This window comes from Melopsittacus undulatus, chromosome 7 (assembly GCF_012275295.1).
Source record: "Melopsittacus undulatus isolate bMelUnd1 chromosome 7, bMelUnd1.mat.Z, whole genome shotgun sequence".
NCBI lineage: Eukaryota > Metazoa > Chordata > Aves > Psittaciformes > Psittaculidae > Melopsittacus > Melopsittacus undulatus.
This window is the reverse complement of record NC_047533.1, coordinates 5407177-5427376: the sequence shown is the minus strand read 5'-3', so window position 1 is coordinate 5427376 and position 20200 is coordinate 5407177.

Genomic DNA, 20200 nt, shown 5'->3' with positions numbered 1-20200 from the left:
TGGCTAACATATGGGAATTTTTCAGCCTAACTGGCTTGCAGCTGTACCTTACTTTCATGCTGGAGAGAGCTCTGATACGGGCTCCAGAAGGCTCTTTATTTTACTTTCCCAAAAGCTCTATTTGTAAAATAGAAAAGCAGAAAAGTTCAGTGGTTAAGATGCTAGTGTGCTACTGTGTTCCAAATTAATGTAGTCTTTGAAAGCCTGGCTGGATGGTTCTCCAGTAAGTCACATTGTCTCCATGTGTGTCTATTCTTCTAATAGGAATGTGAACATGAAAGGCAATATGCAATGTTCAGTTACACCATGGAAATAAGGGCTGTATCAGTCATATATGAATCCTCTGAGAGGTTTTGGGGTGACTTAATTCTCAGGCCATGCTGTAATTCTGACACTTTAAACTCCAATGTTTAGAATGGCTGTTCAGAGAGCTCATTAGAATGTCCCTGTTGTTGAGTAATCCATAGGGGTTTTCAAGCAGTAGATGTATCTCAATGATCACACATATGTTTGCATATGGAATGCAAATATTATATAGGTACTTTAATAAGTACTAGCACTAATTGATGCATGGTGAACATTCTTGAGGAAGGTAGTATTAGTTACTTCTACTGTTCTTCCTTCTCTTCCTCTTTCTCCTACTCTGTTCTATGTGGGAGTTCTAACATACTGTGTTATGACCAAAGGTGTCAGAAATAATTTTCAGATATAGTTACATATACAGTTTAAAATGCATATGAAATTAATATTAAAACCAAGGTATGTGGCTTCTTCTTGATACCTTCTCACTTACTGTTTAAGGATCAATTTGGCTGGAGGTTGCAGTAGAACCTCTGTAGTATTTAAGTTACCCAACTTCCATTCTTTTCAAGAAGCATGTCATATAATTGGCCACTATGGATGGAGATGGGAATGCTCTGAATATGAACTATGGGGGGCAACAAAATTAATTCTTTTTGTTAGCTTTTATAATAGCAGCCTTCCAGTATCTGAAGGGGGCCTACAAGGATGCTGGGGAGGGACTACTCATTAGGGACTGTAGTCATAGGACAAGGGGTAATGGGTGAAAACTTAAACAGGGGAAGTTTAGATTAGATAGAAGGAAGTAATCCTTTACTGTGAGGGTGGTGAGGCATTGGAATTGGTTGCCCAGGTAAGTTGTGAATGTTCCAAACCTGGTGGTCTTCAAGGCCAGGCTGGTTGGAGCCTTGGGTGACATGGTTTAGTGTGAGATGTCCCTGCCCATGGCAGGGTAGTGGGAACTGAATGATATTAAGTCTTTTACAACCCTAACTATTCTAAGAGGTCTCATGTTTTTGAGATTTGAGAGTGAGTAATTATTCCTTACTCACATTCTCAATTTCTTCCTTAATTTGTAGAACTCAGCTACAGCTTATCTTAGGTGATGCATTCCATGGTGAGTATTCTTCTACTATTGAGTTTCCTCTCTATAAAGTCATTGTGATACTCTGGTTGTCATTGTTGCGCACACTAGAGGATTTCCTGAATGTTAGAGGTATCCATGTATTAAGTAAAGTGAAAAAATATATAGAAATTTAGAGGGATATTCTATACAGAGAAAATACATCTTAGTTAAGAAGTCCCTGGGCTGAAAATGATTGATAAATAGTAAAGCTCCAGAAGAAAATCTCATGTTTTCATTTTCATATGCCTTTTGTAGATATGCACTACAATCTTAGGGACAGGGTACTGGCTTGATTGACCATAAATCTCATTGAATATGGTTATACTTATCTTCTCTCTGGTCTTTTTCTAACTCCTTAGCTCAGAACTTCCCTACTTCTTCCTGTGCAACTGTGGAATATTTTTCTCCTTACCATGTTTTGTTGGGGGTTTTGTTTGTTTGTTTTTTAATTTTTGTTTTGTTTTGTGTTGTTTTTTCCATCGAACAAATGGAAATTGGTAAAACCAATCAGAAGAATGGCAGAACATTTGTTTCCCAAATAACTTCATTTACTGAATTGGACACTCGATTACCTTGCTTTAAGAACAGTATTTCTCTGAGGTATTTCAGGAAGCTTTTGAATATAGTGAACTCCATAAAAGTCGGAGAAAGTACTTAAAGATCTTCTACCACTGTATTCTTATATGACAACTTTTTCTCCAGGTTTATTCCAAATCTTTGAAATGACTTCTCTTTCTTTCCTCAGTTCTCTGCTTATCCACTACCTATCACGTACTCCCTGGTTTTCTACTATTGCTCTTCTTTAACTACAGGGTTTTTTTAACTTGTTGATTGATGTTTTATTCTATTCAGTTGAATCAAGAATTCCCATGTCTTCTATACAAATAAGCAGAACAACAAAGAACACAACACTCTTTCTATTGAAGTAAATATATATAAAAAATTGATTGGTGTCAACAGCAAAAAGCCTGAGTGCTAAAAGAAGCCTGATGGTTTTCAAAGTCATTTTTCCCTTCTGTACTTGCATTGATTCATTCTTTTTTCATTTGTTCTGTTTGCTTGGGGTTTTTTCTCTTTTATTCCTCTTTCCTGACACTGTCGGTGTTGTTCTGTTTCCACCTGAGGGAATGAAGTCTCCAAAGCTGTTTGTTTCTGTCAGGCAGCTCTGTAACCATGTAGAGATAAGCATTCCAGAAAGGAACCAGTCCCAGACCAATATATGCAGTAAATATGCTGGGATTTAGAAATGAACGTTTGGAAAACAGAGGCACTAGCTCTGGTCAGCCCTTTGGTAGGGCTGGCATGAACTTACAGGCTGGACAAAGCAGCTTCTTGAGAGCAGAATGTCTGAGAATTCGTGTGGAAAAAAGACCACTGTGCACAGATTACTGAAGCATGCACCTTCAATGCTACTAAGTCCTGATGATAACATTATGAAGTTGTCAGACTATTTGTTTTCAACATTTAACCAACTTCAAGAGTCTCTGGTCCCCACACAATGGATGGAAAAAACAGGTAATTTACAGGGCTGAATTTAGAAGGCGATACAGACAGCATCAAAGACCAAGACAGGTATAAAACCCCCTATGCACTGTACAATAAAAGATTAGTTTAGCAAATGAGTTCTTTTGTCCTTAAAGCCTTTGAAATAACTTTGGTGACATGGTTTAGTGTGAGGTTTCCCTGCCCATGGCAGGGGGGTTGGAACTGGATGATCTTAAGGTCCTTTCCAACCCTAACTATTCTATGATTCTTTGATTCTATGAACTACCCTGTTCATGGAAGTAGATCAGCTATTGTTCATGGATGCTGGATCATGCCCTCTGAAGAGAAAACAGCACACTTCCCATTGAGATCTGAATTAAATTTACATCATCTGACAGAAGGATAATACTCCAAATAAAGAATGAAGCCTTTTGGGACAACTTATGCAATTGAAACTAACGCAATTAAATGGAGAGCTGGTACTCCCTAGGAGTAGAGGGAGCATCAAGAGAAAGCATTGAGAAAGAAGCAAAGCTTTTAAAAGATATTTGGAATTGGGCACTTTCTCCCATGTTATAAAAATTGCTGGGGCATTCAGAGAAAGATCAATCACTCTGTTAACTGCTGTCCAACCATCACAAGTGACAATGCATTGCTTATAGCTTATATCATTGTTAAGCACGCATGAATTGGAGACTACGGAAACTGCTGCAAAAATAAGCTGGGTGAAAACAGTTCATTTCTTCTATAACACAACTTTAAGTGTAATTAGGTCTCATTCAGAAACATATGAAGATGTAGAGTAAGGGCATCCCCTGTGCAAAATAAGTTGAGTGATTAGAAAACTCTTCACATTTTACAGGACAATCATATAAATATATTGTTAGTTGTGAGCAGCACAAATAACAAAGTGTATTTAATACAGAAACGATTCTTTTCTTTTAGATCTTATATTAGCTTCTTGGTATTTGTTGCACACAAGTTGCAAAGAAGCCAGAAGAGAACTGCAACAACTAAAAGCTAAGTAACAGAAATATTAGGCCAACGAGAAAAAAATAGAGCTCTATTTTCATTTAAGGGTATTAAAATAATAAGAAATACAGGCTACTATTGTGATCAGTTCTGCATGGCTGATTATGAAGGAGGATGCCAACACAACTACTTCGTTTTGCTGTAGTCTTCCATAAAATAAGAAGTCACATATCTAATCAATCCTGGCAGTCCTATAATCTCCAAGGATGGAGGTTCCACTGCTCTCTAGGAATCTTTTTCCATTGCAATGGCAAACCTTTCACAGAGGAATGTTTTCACATTGTCCTAACCTCTGTGGTGAAGATCTATAGCTAGTCTAGGGATGAGGAGCGCTTTAAGAATCAGCATCCTTAGAATCATCAGAAGGCCTCTTGACCATTAGTCTGGCAGCAGACTAATATAGCAAATGCAGCTAATATATAAAACTAGCTGTGTCTGACTGTGAAGGATGTTTGTACTTAATATTTCTGCCTCTGTTGCAGATGGAGATCCTGCACAGTTGTGTGTACACAGCAAAACCACTACACTAGGGAATATCTTTAATACTAACCAGCATGTAGTTTGGGAAAGCATCTGTCTTGGTGTCTTTCCTAGATTAGTGGCAATGAAAGCTCATTCCTCAGTTACTAGATTTTTGTTAAAGCTTCTCTTCTGTCAGCATTAAAACAAGGTTATTTCAGAGGTGGCACAGAATTATTGTATACTCCCCACCCTGTGAATTCTTTATATTATCACTTCCTCCAAAGATTTTCCTTATTTAATCAAACAAAACCATTTTGATGGTCTGCTATTACAGTGTCCATAGCAACAGGAGACTTTATGTCATCCACAATGATTTCCTTTCACTTAAAAAGGCTCAGAAAGTTGGGACTTAGGCTGAGAAAGTTGGGGCTGTTCAGCCTGGAGAAGAGAAGGCTGCATGGAGACCTCAGAGCAGCCTTCCAGTATCTGAAGGGGGCCTACAGGGATGTTGGGGATGGACTCTTCATTAGGAACTGTAGTGACAGGACAAGGGGTAACGGGTTCAAACTTAAAGAGGGGAAGTTTAGACTGGATATAAGGAAGAAATTCTTTACTGTGAGGGTGGTGAGGCACTGGAATGGGTTGCCCAGGGAGGTTGTGAATGCTCCATCCCTGGCAGTGTTCAAGGCCAGGTTGGATGAAGTCTTGGGTGCCATGGTTTAGTGTGAGGCGTCCCTGCCCATGGCAGGGGTGTTGAACTGAATGATCTTAAGGTCCTTTCCAACCCTAACTATTCTATCATTGTATGAGTCTAAGAAGTATGAAATATGAGCTTCCTCAGTTTCCCTTTTCTATTGTTACACTAACAAAGAAGGGAACAATCACTGAGATTAAGTGAGGTAACTTCATAATCCACTTGTGAAAGCAGTTACTCCAAGTGGAAGCTTACCCACACCTCCAAAAGAAAAGCCCCCTAAAGTGAGCCCTGCAATCCTAGCTCCTTTTAACACAGAGAGATCGATGGAGGCAGGAATACTCTGAACATGCCAGTTTGGCTTTTATATCTGAAAACCACAATAATGCTGTTTCTCACATGTAGTTTCTTTCCAGGCTTCTTCTCTCTTATATTCCAGTTCTGGTTCAAGATGGGTTTGATGGGTCATTGCAATCTCTACACACTCTGCTTCTAGTTTTTCAGAGAAAAGTTGGAACAATCAAAAAAGGGAAAAAAGAGGGGAAAAAAAGACTTTTTCCCAGTGTATGATGCAAATGTATGGGCTGAGAGTATTTTCAGGTGGAATTGTGAAATACATGAGGAAGCTCTGAAGATAAGGCTCATATAATAACTTTGTGATTCTTGTCACAGAAAGACCATTGTACCCATTGGAACTTTGGTTTATCTTGGTTCAGAGGCTGTACCACACTGTGGGAAATGTCAAACTAATATTGAGCATCCCTGGCAGTGTTCAAGGCCAGGCTGGAGGGAGCTTGGAGCAACCTGCTCTAGTGGAAGGTGTCCCTGCCCATGGTAGGGGGTGGGAACTGGATGAGCTTTAAGGTCCCTTCCAACCCAACCCATTCTGTGATTCTATGATTAGAACCTAAAACTATGCATTTCTAGGAAAAGAACTAAAAAATGCATGTGTTACATTGTTATCTGTAGCAAATCTAAAGTTTCTCCTTAATGAACACATTGAAAAGTCAAGCAGATTTTTCTCTTACCCTTGTGACCAAGTGTAATGACACTTATTTTTGAGACAGCACCATACTACTCAGTAACGATTCCACTAGTCTTTAACTCACCATAGTAAAACAAAGACTAAATATTACCCTCCCCATGGGCCCTCCGCATTTGAACTGCCCCATCAATAACACCTGTGTTTGAATTGCCCACTTAACAGCTCCTCCCCTTTCGACCTGCCCCATCCGCTGTTTGCCACCGGATCTATCCCCAAATCACTTCGGGAGGGAGCTGTTGCGGTGCTCAGGTCCAACGGGCTCCCGGCCGAGTCCCCGTTCCTGCCATAGCACCTGAGGTCTGCTCCCATCGCCCCATGGAGTCCGCTTGGATGCTCGGATGCTTCAGCCCGATGCGGTGGGTGAGTGGTGCCGGGGGAGGCAGGAGGGTGGCCCGGTCCTGCGGCACTGCCCTCAGCTCTGCCAGCTACTGAGTGCTCTGGGAGAGATGAGCGCTGCCTCCACCTCTCCCCGTGGCTCTGTCGTTAACCTTGGCCTGATGTAAATGCCATAGCAGTGGCTATGGTGAGGCTGTGGTGAGGGGTTCCGCAGGTGAATGATGAAACACGTGTTTCCTTCTTCTCATAGGGGAAGTTCGCTTTGTTTAATAACTTCAGGTTGTGTTCTCTGGTGCTGGACACGGTTTGTTCTGTTAGACCAGTGGCACGTTCTGTAGCAAGGGCACTTCATTCTTATCCTCTGATTAAAGGATACTTGTCCTCCCTTCCCATATTGCAGACGTGATAGATTAAGTATAACTCTCCAGGCTTGCTCAGCCTGGAGAAAAGAAGACTCCAGGGAGAACTTAAAGCAGTTTCCAATGCCTGAAGGGGCTGATGAGAAAGCTGGATAAGGGCTTTGTAAAAGGGCATGGAGTGATAGGACAAAGAATAATGGTTTTAAACTAGAAGAGCATGGATTTAGGTGAGATCTTAAGAAAAAATTCTTCCCTGTGAGGGTGCTGAGGCGCTGGCCCAGGGTGCCCAGAGAAGCTGTGGCTGCCCCATCCCTGGCAGTGCTCAAGGCCAGGTTGGACACAGGGGCTTGGAGCAGCTGCTCCAGTGGAAGGGGTCCCTGCCTGTGGGAGAGGGGTGGAAATTGCTTGATTAAAGACAATGGGGGTTTTTAGTCTAAAGACTTTTTGGGGTGCTGATGAATTGAAAGGGAAGTAGTAGATTAAAGTTAATTTGATTAATTAGACAGGGGTTTAATCCATATAAATGATTGGTTTTCTGGGTGATTGTGTTTACCCTTCTCCCACTTATCTCAAGCAATAACTGCTCGTAATACCCCTCATTTACTGTATCTTATTTTTTGCATTTTGCCTTGTATACGTATTCATATGAATCACTGTAACACAAACCAGCTGTGTTGGCTGATACTTTTGTCTTCAAATCCATCACCCCACTTTGTGATGGGTTTGCATTATTGACCAAGAACATTAGATTTATTATTCAGTGTAAAATTTGATGGTTCTGTGCATATTATCTTATTAGTGTCCAGGTACAGAGCAGATAGGTTTTTAAATCGATTGATTTATTAGTGTTGCTTGTGGAGCATAAAAGCAAAGTTGTGGCTTTTTAGAAGGAAATGAATTAAAGGTTAGAAATGGGGTAAGATGGGGGATCAGTAAAGGCCTTTGGAATATGTTGCAATCACAGCTGCTCACTTTCACCTCCCAGGTGTCTCTTCTGCTCCCATTCAAACCTGTATCTGTGTAAGTTAAGGAAACTTGCATTTTATAGAAGCAGGAAAATGTATCCCCAAACAGTTGGTTTTCTGAGTGATTATTTGTGTTTACCCTCCTCCCATTTATCCCAAGCAATAGCTAATTGTAATACCCCTTATCTACTGTATCTTAATTTGTGCCTTTTACCCCTTCCAGGTATTCATATGAATCATTGTAACTCACCCCACATATGTGTTACAATGAAACTGGCCTGATAGTTTCATTTTTTTCTGATATTTCTCTGCTATAATAGCCTTCCTCCCTCTCAAACTTTCATATATTTAACTCTTTTAGCCAAGGTATTTCTACTTGCTCAGCATTTTTACGCTTGAGAGGAAATTAAGCATCTCGTCGATATAAAGTGGAGGACCCACTTCTAAGCCTCTTAGAAGTGCCTAAAGAATGTAGCTGGGATAGACCTTCAGATAATGCACATAGGTTGTAGCTATTGTCACTTTAGAGAGCTCTGCTGAACACGTGAACCTTTTTAGCAACAGACTTCAGTTGGGTGTTTGATTTGTTTTCTCTTTTCCTATGGATTGTTCTACCCCCTTTTATCTGGCAGTCCACATCAGAAGCTTGATGTGTTAGCAACCAGCTCCCACTTTTCTCCTTTGAAAATGAATGTAGTTATTGTAGATCTGGTTACTTGAGTTTCATATATGGTGTGCAAAATGGCATTCTAGTGAATGAGATTGAAAACACCTGCAGGGATGGTTCTTCATGTCTGTGGGTTCAGGCATAAAATGGAAAGCAGTATTCCTGAGTAACAGGTTCTAGGTTTGAGAGCATGAATGAAAACACTTAGTCCTTCAATTGGCAAGTGGGAAATGCTGTGCAATCATTAATCACAGGGAAATCAAGCTGTGCTTGCTGTTGTTTGTGAAGGACGTGGTGCATTGATCTTCCTGGGCTGGTGTGGGAGATTCCATGTTACACTTCCACGAAGCACCAGGTGATGCAACTAAAGCATTTTACCACTTGGCCTCCTAAGGGAATTAAGCTCAGGTGAGCATGTTACACCCACATGGCTATAAGACTGCCCATCTCAACCATTTAGTAGTTTCTGAACCTTTTAGCTAGCTGAAAACAAATCTGAAGTCAATGGTAGCAATTTAAAAGGTATTCTGTTTCTGAAACTTGTCTAAAAGTGGGTACCTTGGTTAGAGGGATGATGTTATTAGCAACTCTACTGACAGGAGTATAATACAGTGCTACTCTTTGGACCCTGGAGAAGCAGCATCACAGTAACAGCAGATCTTCCTGAGGTTGCTTTAGATAGAAAGTTCACTTTGTGATACTTCTGAGTCCAGCCATGAACTGTAATGTTTAGGAAAAAGGCTTCATTAGTTGTGGTGCTCAGAACTGGATTTCCACTTCAACTCTTTTTCAGCATAAACTTCCTTCAGCGGTTACAGGTAAGGGTCTGTGAACTGAACTTCAGTGTTTTCCCCTGGCTTCTACTTAGGAATTAATCTCATCGGTGGCTGAGAACTTTGGTGAGGCAGAGTTTCTTGCAAGCTGTGTTTTGGGTATTTCTTCCTTTACTAACCATAAGGGTGAAGCAAAATTGTCCTGAGTTGTTTGTGGATGCTGCATTTCATTTCTGACCTTAACAAGAAAGAAATTAATACAACATGCACCACATTAGTTTTCTTGTTATGTTCCTATTTGTATTGACTTGCAAATGATGTGGGTACGAACTTGGTAAAAAATGCTTTCAAACTAATACAAACTTGCACAATTCATTATGATACTTCAGGTATAATATATTTGTCATATTAACTCAGCACAGCACAGAAGCAGTAAAGCTGTTATGTGAGAGCAAGGGTTTAATTTCTATGCTGCTGGTAGTCAGATGTTGTTCTTCATCTGGCAGAAACGAAGTGGAACTGATGGTTTCAATGATTTGGCATTTGAACACAGAGTGATGTGGGATAGAAATCTGTGTAGAAGTCCTCATTTTAAGTCCATATTAATTCTCTTACCTCTGAGTCAAAAGCATTTTGATATTTTAATATTGGAAACATCTTGACAGCAGAAATAGCTGATTCTTTCAGGCAAGCTTCTAAACAAGGTGCATGTTGATGGTAAGTGAAGAACTGATGTGTGAAGAGTGCAGTTTATGTGTATAAGGAAACAGAAACTTATCCTGCTGTACTGCTAGAGAAGAGGAACATTGCTCTGCATCCAGAATGAAAGGGGTAGGGATTATTTTTCTATTGAAGACAGTTCGTATCTGAAGACTTTTTTTTTGTAAAACTGGGGTTTTAGGGTTTGTCTTAGATGATATTTTACTTTCTGGAAGTTTTAAGAGCCTTTGAAAAAAATCTCAGCCTAAATACTGTTTCTCTTATGTTGTTCTAGAAGAGTACGTCAAAGATTCAGAGCTGTTAGGATCCAGTTATTATTCCTTCCAGGTTATTTTGCCTGGGGTGGGATAAAATAAACAGTGGTATTAAACATTTTGTCCAGAGCTAATGAAAAGAACTCTGTATTATCACAGAAATGAGACTTCAGAGGCCATGAAATAAACAGTGGAATAAATTCCACTTGAAAGGGTAAGAACAGGGTAGTGAGATAACAGTGTTTTCATCTTGTGGTTAGAGAGAAGAAAGTGTTAACTCCCCAGGGCTTGTCTAATGCTGTGCTCACTGACTCATCCTGGGCAAATTAACCCCCTCTTGTTATATTTACCAACTCTGAATTGTTGTAGGTGTAATTTAATGACTTGCAAAGCATTTCCTATTTCCTAAAGGAAGATGTTGCAAAAGTATAAGCACATGGGGTAAATATAAATAAATTGAAATGCTGTCTAAAATGATGTAATGCAGAGATGTACAAAAAGTGTATCGGAGCAATTAACAGCATCTTTGTTGGCATTAAAGAAGTTAGTACTTAAAGAAAAGGTGAGCTGGTGCAAAGGGTGGAGCATCTGTTGGTACAGTAGCAAGAAATTCATGAGCTCTGAAAATGCTAAATCTCATTCGGTTCTGTGATGGAGTAAAAGGCAAGTAAGATACTACATTCATAGACACTGGGAGGAACAAGTGGCACCAATGTCTGTGCTGAATGGCTTCACTCTGACATTTCAAATGAGAAAATGCTGTTTTCTCTACAGTATGAAGTAGCATTTTAGTTGATTTATGATAGTTTTATCAGTTGTTTAACAAGCACTATGGCCATCAGCAGAGGCCTGATTATTTTAGAGAAGCTACTGGTGGAAAACATAAGTTACATGGAGTTTCAAGGTCTGGCTTTGCTGCATCATTCCACTCTCACTTAAGGCCATAGTTGAGCTCAGGTTTTAAAGGGATTAGTTTCCACGATGATGATTTGCTTCTGCCAGGCCTGGTGACATTCAGGCACAGAGCTATTAGGACAAGCTGTCCTTTTTCAATATAGAAAATACTACTTTTCTGCTTGCAGGTAAGTAGTACCCAGGGGAAAAGACAACCTTTATTTTGGGTTTCTTCATCTCATGTCCGAAAACAGAATTTTTGCACAGTGATTGAAGCTCAGATTTAAGTTTAGTTGATGTCTTTCTCTGAGAGAGAATATCTTAATATTCAGGTGATGGCTTATTGCAAGTACTCATGTTCTTCACTCTTCTTTGAAGATTTAGTGGCAGCCCATTGTTCTTGACTAAATTTGTTAATCTGTCATTAAAGGAGAGAATTGGGTCAAACCCATTAAGATTGAATTCAAGGGTGGATAAATAATTTGCACAAATGAATTAACAAGTGTAGAGTCTTGCTGTTATTATCGTGCAGTGTCAAATCAGTATCTCGAATGTCTTTGCTGCATAAGTTTGATGGCTTTTCCTGTAAGTACACACTTGCTTCTCCCTCCCCTATTCTTTCTCTCTTCCTACCTCCTGTATTCATAAAGCCTATGTTTTCCAAGGAGCATTTCGTATGTGATACTGCATGTGCAAGCAGGTTTTTAGTGTATTTGCTCAGACAAGTTTTATAGTGCAGACATTAATCAAAGGATCAATAAAAATGATGCTTTTCATGCCCTGAAATGATGACATATTATACATTTCCATCCTTTGGAAATCAAGAGAGCTAAAGTAATGTAATGTAAGTAAAATAAAGCAATGTATAGGGACCTAAAACCACTTTTTTCTTGAAATCTGGGATATTTCTTTAGGACCACTAACTTCTGTGATGTGTGGCATTTTTTAATTGCTTAGGGCTTACTTTTAATGTGCTCTGAAGACCACGCAGATTTATAATTGCTGATATTTAAGGGGAAATGAAATAACTCTTTACATTCTATACTTAGTGGTGGTTTACGTTGCAGCTATTTACAGATGTATCTTTTAATCATCATTAAGAGCTGTCAGGGTTCCATGTAGGTGAAATTGGGTAGAAAACAGCATTTCTGCAGCTTCCTTAGTGTGAAGGTTACATTTAAAGGAGTTAAGGTGTTAATCTATTACCCTTGTAGAAAGAAAGGGAATTGAGATGCCTCCTGGCTATGCATGGATCCCCTCTATCTCTCTTGCTATATAACCAACCTCCTCATGAGTTCAATATTCCTTCTGCAGTAACAAGGGAGGTTGTGACTTGCTAAGGATCAGACAGTCAAAGGAACTATTCTGCTGTTACTTATCTTTTTAATTGTCTCTGCTTTTCTAACGTTGCTGAGATTTGTGTAAGGAGTCATTTTCCCAATGTCTCAAAGGTACTAAATAGGCTGTTGTCCTCATCTGTCTTTCATGTGATATAAGTTAAGGAAAAATACTCTTTCTTGTGGGGCAATTATTGGGAAAGGCAGTGATATTTAAAGGCTACTCAATTCTGGCTTTGTCTGAAATTGAACAAGATCAGTTACAGCTTTTGCTTTCAATCCTGATTACAGGGCTGCAGGCATCTATTAATATACATTGGTGCTGTTCACACATAATGGAAGTGTTTTATAACACTTCCCTATCATGGACTTTACAGCTTGTCTTTATTAGATACTTGTTTGGAAGGTGTAAAGAAAATGTTTCATTTTGGGGAGATTATGTTGACCTGAGGGCAGACGACTTTGTTCCTTCTCTTTTAGCCTGATTGTGGTGGCTTATTAGTGGCTCTTAGGCTGTCATTAAAACTACCTGCAGTGTTTTGTTGATTATGTTCTCTTTGAGCCCAATCTTCTTTTTGCCCTGATTAGCTCTGACTGCAAAGGGAAAGCTTTGGGGCTGGTTTTAATAAACTACTTTTGGCTGATCTTAAATATTCACTGAAGTGAACAGACTCTAAGAAACTTTTTGGTTACCAATAGCTTACACTAAGGCCTTCCAAAGACAAAAGAACCCACTTCCTGTGGAAGTCTTGTATAGATCCCATAGTTGTTATAGACCTTAATACAGATCAGCCTTTTTGATAGCCTTGAAGTAGAAATTGAACCTAGTATTTAAATATGGCTTGCTTAGAGCAGAAGTAATTTCCAAGTGACTTTAAACTGTAAGCCAAGGCAGGATTCAGTTTGGAGGCAAGATGTGTGTGCAAACATGCACGATGACATGATCTGCATATATTTATGCATATATATATATCTAAATTTATGATGGCTGTTGTGTTTTCTTCAATTGTGGGAACTTCTTGGGGCAGGGGGGTGTGAGGATCTCTTGAGCTTTAGATCAGTACAGAATTATTAGCAATACATAAGCCTGTAAGGCATGGACTGCTGCTGTCCAGACATTTGTTGAAAGGTCTTAGAATGTCTGTTTTCTCTACTGGCTTCCATGGATTTATATCCTACTGTCATAGTTCAACCCCAGCTGGCAACTAAGCCCCACATGGTCACTTGCTCATTCTTCCCCCCAGCAGTATGGTGGGAAGGGAATTGGAAGAGTAAAAGTGAGAAAACACTCAATCTGGGTGGGGTTGAGATAAGAACAGTTTAATAATTAAACTAATGGTAATGACAAAATCATAGAATGGTTTGGGTTGGAAAGAACCCTAATGATCATCCAGTTCCAGCCCCCTGCCATGATCAGGGAGAAAGTAACAAAGAGCAGTAAGACCCAAGAAGGAGAAGCGATCCAAATGAAAACAATTGCTTGCTACCAAGTGACTGGCCAGTCACTGAGCAGGCCCTTGCAGCCAACCTTCTCCATAATTTTATTGCTGAGCATCATATGCTGTGGTTTGGGATATTCCTTGGGTCCACTGGGTTCAGCTCTGCTGCCCGTGTCCCCTCCCAGCTCCTTGTTAATCCCCAGCATCCTTGATGGTGGGGTGGGATGAGGAGCAGAAAGGGCTTTGACTCTGTAAGCACTGCTCAGCAGTGGCTAAAGCATCACTGTATTACCAATAGTGTTCTCAGCACAGGTCCAAACCATATCCCATCCTAAGTACTATGATGGAAATTTACCCCAGCCTAAACTGTTACACCAGTGCCAGCGCCAGAAACCAGTTCATTCTTAGAAAGTTGTGTGTGTGAAATAGATTAAGGTGTTAAACAGTTGGGCTCTGCAGAGTCTCCCAACAATGACTGTAAATTACTATGCATTAAGTTAAAATATAAGCATATTATTACTAATATATATATAATAGTAATTATAGGCATACTATATATTACTATCTAAGAAGGAAAATAAGACCAAATGCCTGTAACTCCTCCCAAGCAGACAAGTAGATAGGGGCTATAGAACCAGTTCTTAATATTAGATTTAAATAACATATTTGAATTAAACACCTGCTGGTTTTGTGTACATCAGTAAAGACTAAACCCAAACATAAATATTGCAGGATGTCTCCTGTTCAGAGTTCCTTACTATTCCTGCTTATAGGTCAGAGAGTATTATTGCTGTAATGAATAGCAAGCCAATATAAAATGTTATTTTTAGTCTTTTTACTACTCTTAATCCATTAACTGAGCCCTGAAAGTGCAAGGGCAAAACATTAGCCAAAGTAGATTAGCTTCTATTTTTGACAGGGTGAAACTGAAGCATAAATCCTTTATCTCAGCAGAACTTGGAATTAGATTTCATCTCTGCTTGGATTTTCCCTACTGATTTCAGTGGCAGAAGTGTTAGGCCATTTGTAAGTTTTTAGACTTCCCACCCCAGGTGTATATAATTCACAGTTGTAGCTGAAGAAAGTGTCAGGAGACAAACATATGATTTCCTGATTAGTTCCCTTTACCCATTATTCCTTTGTCTGAAAACGTGTGCAAGTTCCACATTAAAACAGCTCCTTCATTCCTTGGGTCCTTTGGGGCAGTTGTGTCCCTGAGCCAAAGGGGATGGATTATTTAGAGGGTTTAGTTGGGTTTGGTTGTTTTACAGCATTTCCTCCTTTTGATCTGAAGGTGGAAACAGCCATTTGCTTATGCAAGCACAAAATAAATACCATTACCTGAAAGTCTTAAGTGTTTGGTTGTTCTGTATGTCCATTAAGGTGGTAGCATGAATAATGCACAGAGCTTGCCACTGTAGACCTTCAGTAACCCCAATGCCAGAAACAGGTTTTGTAATGTAGGAGCTTAGGATCTTTTTCTTTGTTCCTCTGCCTGATTTTAACTTTTCTTTGAGATTTGGAAAAGGGCCCAATCCTTAAATCCCATCCAAAGCTATGGTGGTTCTGAAACTGCCGTGTTGAGCTGGTTTAGAAGTCTCTGGCCTTGAGCAAACTCATATTCCATGACTTTAATATAATCCTGTTGATTTTTCTCTTCTAAGGTGGTAAAGAAGCTGTTCCCACCACTTCTCTCACTTATTAAAGCATCTCTTCTTGCCTGTTCCATGCAGTGGCTGGGTAGCAGCATCGAGAGGATTTAGATATGGTTACCTGTGCTCTTTTAAAGCATTTCCCTCCAATGAGCCCAGCTGTGGCTCTGCTGTTGCTCATTATTCACAAAGCCTGGACAAAGACATAAAGATGCTCACCAGAGAACCAGAGGCAGAATGATTTGTGACCCCTTTATTCCACGAGTTGTTCACAAGATGATTTACAGAGTTGGATTCTACTCAGCCTGACTAAAGGTGGAGGGATGCAGGTTTTCTTATTGAAGGCAGTACTAAATAAAGGCTGCCCAAGGAGCGTGTGAACCAGGCAATTAGTGTGCAGCCACACAAGGGATACAATTGCTATTAATTCCTTGCAACCTGTCTGCTGCCAGGGAATAGTTATTAATGATCTGGACTGTTCATAAAGTCTTTCCCCCAGGATATCTCAAGTTATCTTGAGCTGAGCCTGGACCATTCACAGGGTTACAGCTTGTTCTTGCAGATGCACATCTGCTTGAGGAAGGAACCCTACCTTTTCCTTCCTTCACCAATGTGAACAGTTTACTCAGGTGAGTTTTGTTGCTTGGCACATTTGGGTTATTCTTGGGCACTGAAGGACTTTCAAAGCCACGTGAAAGATCTGTGTTTGCTGCTATGTGTATGATTTTCACCTTGAAGAGCATTCTGGGTGCATTCCTTGTGATTATTCAGTTCAAGAGCCTCCTTTTTGTAATAGGTCAGGTTGACTTTGTTGCTCTGACTGCATCCTCTTGTAGGTATGTTCTTTCCACCCACTGGACAACACTTTTATGACTAATAGTTAATGTAACATCACTACAGGCAGCACTCTAATGTATTAATAAAAATGGCATGTCATCAGCAAAGGATGTTTTATGGGTAAATGGGGCTTGTAAGTTGTTCAAAAGCTTCCAAGTACTGTTCTGCTTTGCTAACACATCTGTTGAAGGGCTTTAAAGGAGGAGAGAAATAGGAAAAGTATTTTAAAAGGAGTTTTACTTTGCATTAGTAGGAAGGGAAATAGTTCTTACTGTTCTCATGCTGTACCAACAGTGCAGACCAACAGCCAGTGCCTTGGAGAAGAAGCTGTGTGAGCACTGGAGGTACTTGCATGAGGTGTGAAATCTGCAAAGCCTGGAGCAAATCTGTGGCACATGAAAACCCACAGGCTGTGGAGGTGGGTAGCAAGGAGGAAGATGCACTGGGATACAGATCCCATGTTTTCTGGCACATGTGCTTGCCATGATGTCAATTGGCTGAGCAGATCCTCAATAGGGAGCTGAACTGTGGCTGAATTCATGTTAAGGATCATGAAGACACATGAAACTGTCCTTTATTTTTCTGATTCCATGCTTACTGCTTTGGTTGTGCGGATCCTAGGCTGTCATATTTCCTTCACTGACACATGGGCTAATGCCTGACACCTCTGAAATGAATTTGCACCCTGTTCAAGGTTGGAGGTGTCATTGTTCTGAAGGTGCAACATGGCTTTTTAAAAGCCTAAGTGGAAAAAATACACAGTACTCCTTCTCCCCCATCTATTTCATAGTGAGTTGAGAGGTGGCTTCCATATTTATGTCAATGACAAGCAAAGCCATTCTTGCTGCTTAAAAGAAAGGGCCACAATATGAAATTTGTGAGTATTAACACAATTCGGAGTGCAATTTAGACCCTGGAGTCATTCCTAAAGCTGCTGGTGTTACAGAAAGAGCCTTACCTCCCCTCTCCTTTTTGGCAAACTGTAAATTCCAACACCTTAGTTCTTACAAAACACGGCTGTAAGAGTGGCTGATGGAGAACAAACACAAAACGTGTATTATACCAAGCAGCACTGCTTTGCAAATACTGTGCAATAACCTCGTAATAATCTCATCTCAATCTTTTCTAGTTTTAGTAATAAATCTAATATCATGAGATACTGATAATCTGCTGATGTCAGTTGTCAGTGACAATATGAAGTAGGGGTTTAACTTGGGTGGTTGCATGTTACATAGGAATGAAGGCTCATCTGGTCAAACAACCCTGACAGTGGCCACAGGTATCCCTCAACAAGGGGACCTACAAAAAGGCAGGAATAGTCTATGAGAAGTCAGTTCATCCAACCTTGAATATTTGTTTTATTTTCCACTTCATTTTTATTGTTGAAGAATGCTGTCTTATTCTTTACAGATCTTAATTCCTGGATGAAAATCGCTTCAGACATCTAATCATACTTGCCCTTCTCTGAGCTGTTTGCAGTTCTATTATATTCTTCACAAGCTGAGTGAATTAGAGGAGTCTGAAGTTTCCTATACATGAAACAGAACCCCCCCTCCACCCATATCCACTCTCCTCCCTTCATTAGACTTGGTTTCCTAAGTTCTGCTGTGCACTAACGCGATGTTCTCAAGGAAAGCTGGGATAATTTTATAAAGCCAAGTCTGGTTTTCCTCCCTGAGCATCGCTTTGCATTTATCTGCTTGGCTTTCACCTGCTAGTCTATTGTTGAGATGTTTTGTCTTGTAAAGCTCTTCTGGAATCCTGGCTATTCAGCCTGGGGAAGAGAAGGCTGCATGGAGACCTCATAGCAGCCTTCCAGTATCTGAAAGGGGGCTATAAGGATGCTGAGGAGGGACTTTTCATTAGGACTGTAATGATAGGACAGGGGGTAAGGGGTTAAAACATAAACAGGACAAGTTTAGATTGGATATAAGGAAGAAATTCTTTACTGTGAGGGTGCTGAGGCACTGGAATGGGTTGCCCAGGGAGGTTGTGAATGCTCCATCCCTGGCAGTGTTCAAGACCAGGTTGGACAGAGCCTTGGGTGCCATGGTTTAGTGTGAGGTGTCCCTGCCCATGGCAGGGAGTTGGAACTGGATGATCTTAAGGTCCTTTCCAACCCGAACCATTCTATGGTTCTACAGCTGCTCCCATCCTTATTTTGCTAGATAACTGTGATTAGCAGACTTTAGCATGTTGCTATAACTCTGAATAACTAAATAGCAGTTCTCTAAAACTGACCCTGCAGAACTCCACTGAGATGTCCCTATTGTAGGAATGGACCACTTACTCCCACCTGCTGTGTTTGTCTTTTATTCAGTTATTTATCCAAACTGGGACCTTTTCTTTTAGTCCTGGTGGATTTGTTTCATTAAAAGCATTTGATAGAGACTTTCTCAAAAGTTTTTAAGGCAAAATATTCATTTGCAAATGCCACAGTGACTGTTAGGAAGTGGATCACACTTACCCAAATACCCACTTGACCTATTCCTTATTTACAGTTTCCACTATTTTGGGCTGTTCCTTCAGTGTCCCTTACACTTTTTCAGATCTGGTTTCATTTAATGCCACTTTTGGTGTTTTTTAGTCCTTTAAAAGCAAGACATAACACACCAGTAATGTCTATAGCAAACCACTTTTCATCCTTGGGTTTTCTTAGTGAATCACTGTGATTCTTTGTGATGTTTTATGGTGGTTACCTCTAGCAATTGTTGAGATGTGGTACCATTCATTTTGCCAATCTGTCCATTATGTCTTGAAGTCACTTCCAGTTTTTTCTTTCTACCTTGTTGTACAGTGAATAGTAATGAAAATAATTAGTTTCTCTGCAGTGCTCTTCTCTCCTGAATTTTACATTCATAGCCCTGTGCTGGTTTTGGCTGGAGTAGAATTAATGTTCTTCATATTAGCTAGTAGGGGGCTGTGTTTTGGTTCAGCACTGAAAACAGTGCTGATAACACAGGGATGCTTTAGTTTCTGCTGAGCAGTGCTTACAAAGAGCCAAGGCCTTTTCTGCTCCTCACCCCATCAATGAGCAGGCTGGTGGTGTACAAGGAGTTGGAAGGGACAGCTGACCCCAACTGACCCAAAGGATATCCCAGACCATAGGGTGTTGTGCTCAGCAATAAAATGAGGGGAAGGTTGGCCAGGGGCCATTGGCTGGGCATCGGTTGGTGGTGAGCAGTTACTTCCCATTACATCATTTGTGATTCTTGGTTTTCTCTTATTTTCCTTTTCATTACAACTTATTACTGAATTATTAAACTCTTGTGGCTCTGGTGAAGTCTGTCACTCTCATTGAGGCTCTCCTTATTCTAGAGGGTGTGTGCTCCATTCCAAAGCCCAGTAATCCCTGCCAAGATCAAAACTCCAGCTGCTAGTATGTCTGATGGTAGATTTTTGCAGCTGCAGTGACCTACATCATAATTCTGGCATGGATTCAGAGCATGTAAGTTTTCAGAAGGGTATGCTGGAGATGCGAGAAAGCGTGGCTGCTTTTCTGGAAGAGGATCCCCAGTAAAACAACTTTCTCTCTAATGGTGTTTCAGACTTGCTCCTGCTATGTGATAACCCTGGCATAATTCCTTGGAGCTTTTGTGTCTCTCATTTTCTTCTGGAGCACCATGGATTTAATTTCATAGAATCATAGAATAGTTAGGGTTGGAAAGGACCTTAAGATCATCCAGTTCCAGCCCCCCTGCCATGGGCAGGGACACCTCACACGAAACCATATCTCCCAAGGCTTCATCCAGCCTGGCCTTGAACATTCACAACCTCCCTGGGCAACCCATTCCAGTGCCTCAGCACCCTCACAGTAAAGAAT